This window comes from Talpa occidentalis, unplaced genomic scaffold (assembly GCF_014898055.3).
Source record: "Talpa occidentalis isolate TD23 unplaced genomic scaffold, MPIMG_talOcc4v2.1 talOcc4.11, whole genome shotgun sequence".
NCBI lineage: Eukaryota > Metazoa > Chordata > Mammalia > Eulipotyphla > Talpidae > Talpa > Talpa occidentalis.
This window is the reverse complement of record NW_023601104.1, coordinates 30,804,935-30,807,350: the sequence shown is the minus strand read 5'-3', so window position 1 is coordinate 30,807,350 and position 2,416 is coordinate 30,804,935.

The following is a 2,416-nucleotide window of genomic DNA, read 5'->3' as shown; positions in this document are numbered from 1 at the left end:
CTTAGACATTCTTTGAAGACAAGGAAACTGGAGAAGGAGGAAAGTTTTGGGAAGGGAAAAAAATCAAGAATTTACTTTGGGTATGTTGTATGTGAGGCATGCTTGAGACATCTTGGAGGAGTTGGCTTGTGGGCAGTTTGAATTTTATCTCAGAAAAAGAATAAAGAATTTAATGTGTGAGTCACTGGTACATAGACTAATTGGCTATTACAGTACAGTGGAGAATTTTAAGAAAAGTATACTAATGTCATTGTTCAGGTTTCCCTGGACTAATTACTCCTTCCCTTCCTCCCTTTTTTTGGTCCCACCTCTGCCCTCCATGGGCTCAGGTGCAGCCAAGTGGGTAGACCCCGGGAACTGGTGTTGGAGAGGTCCTGCATAATGCAGTTTGGTAAAGCATGCACAGAACAGCTTTCTTTCCATCCCCATGCCCCCAACCTCACCTCATTGCTTGAGGCCCCTTTCAGAATTTCTCCACTGCTTACTATGTGGAGTCAGCACTTAGCCTAAAGTTCAAGGCTCTCTCCAACTCTGCCCCTTTGTGTAGACAACTTCCCCCGCACAAACTGAAGACAAGCAGCTTGTGTCCCTTTCACTTTGCCCTGCCTTACTCCCTTGCTCAGGCTGCTCTGTCCCTGGAATCATGCTCTCCACCCCATGTTTTCCCCACTCTCAGGCTGTTTTCCACTCTTTGGGGTCCAGATTAAGTCCCATCTTTCCTGAAATTTCCCCAATCCCATAAGGACTAAACTACTCTTCCTCCAAGAATTTCATCACTTAATGGTCAACACCCCTCATATGTAGCAGAGGGGACCATTATTTATAATATGTAGATCATGTGCTACATGTGTTTCTGCTTAAGATATGTGTTCCCAGAATCCCCAAACTCTTAAATTACTCCAGAAGCAAGATTATACTGAATAGAGAATATCTATTAATATACAGACACTGTGTCAGAGGTGAGGCAGGAACAGGGTTGCCCCAAACTTACTCAGTGGACAGGCAGTTCACACTTGGATCTCAACAGAACTGTGGCCATTCCCCATAGCTCAAAATTTGATAACTGAAAATGTGAATGTTAAGTCTGAGAATGTCAAAATATGAACTTTCCTGTGTTCTCTATCTTTCCTTTGTACTTCAGAGGTTCCCTGTATGAATTGGTTGATGGGACAGAGATAACTTACTGATCCCATTGGAACCCTTCTGATCCATACATCTATGCTCATGGCAGATGGACTTCTGGTTTTTGTATCAGGTTTGGTGTCAAGGTGATGCTGAAATTAGAAGAGTTAGGAAGTAATCCTTATTCTTTTTGCAAGAATTTGTGTCTTTTGACATTTCCTCTTAAAATGTTTGGGTTGAAACTCTTTTGATGAAAAGCTTTAGAATTAGTGCTATAGACCTCATTTTTGGAAACAAAGATCTACAGCAAGAATTAAACATGAAACAGTCAATTTTTGTCCTTTTGAATGCTCTTGTTTTTATTTGTTTCCTTCCTTAGGCAGCACTGGCCACTTTACCTTCTCCTTCCTGGCTGTGTGGGGCTTAGCTAAGTGACCACACAAGTGAGCAGTGAGGCCATCTGAGGTCTGAGCCTGGTCCTCAGGACTATCCTCTTCCTTGCCAGCAAGCAAACTGCTCCAGCCTTGCTCATCCTTCTCCACATTCGTCTGACAGAATGAATGCCTTGATGGTGTCCCTTTCAAGGTGCCAAGGGCTTTGTGATAGGCACAGAGTCCTTCTCTGGGCCAGAGCTCAGTGTCCCAGCCTGCAGGGAGCTTCTGCTGAGTTCTATGGTAAGTGTGTCTTTCTTCTGTCTGTCTGTCTGTTTCCTCATGCCTGGCTGTTGCTCTGAGGCTGAGCCTCCTGGGAGCTTGTTTCTTGATTTTAATGGGCAGCCATTCCTGCTCTTTTATCTCCTAGGGAATTTGGAAAATAGCCCAAGAGGGAAAGTATTTCATAAAGAAGGTTGGTGGCTAGGTGATGGGGATTATTTGGTGGGTCTTATTTTCAACTTAGAATAACTAGAAGACTGCCTATATGAAGTGAATGAGTCATTGCAAGGATTTGCCAGTTCCTCTCTATTTCATATCAGCCTGCTCACATGTCTAAAATTCTACCATTAGGATCACTCTTTTGGACTAAGAGACTATGTCCAGAACCCGCTGTTAAAATACAGACATGGTACAGGTTAGAAGGAATTATTATTCCTCAGACCATAAGCACATCTGCCCGGAGTATTTTGAAGCGCTTCATGCTTCACATTCAACCACTGAAATATGCATGCAAGGTATGTGTGGTGTCACATATACTCTGAATGAATAGATTATTTAACTTTCAGGGGAGTTTAGTTTACTCAATCATTTAGAAAGAACACTTTGGGCCTCCCTGGTGGCGCAAGGGTTTAAGTTTCAGC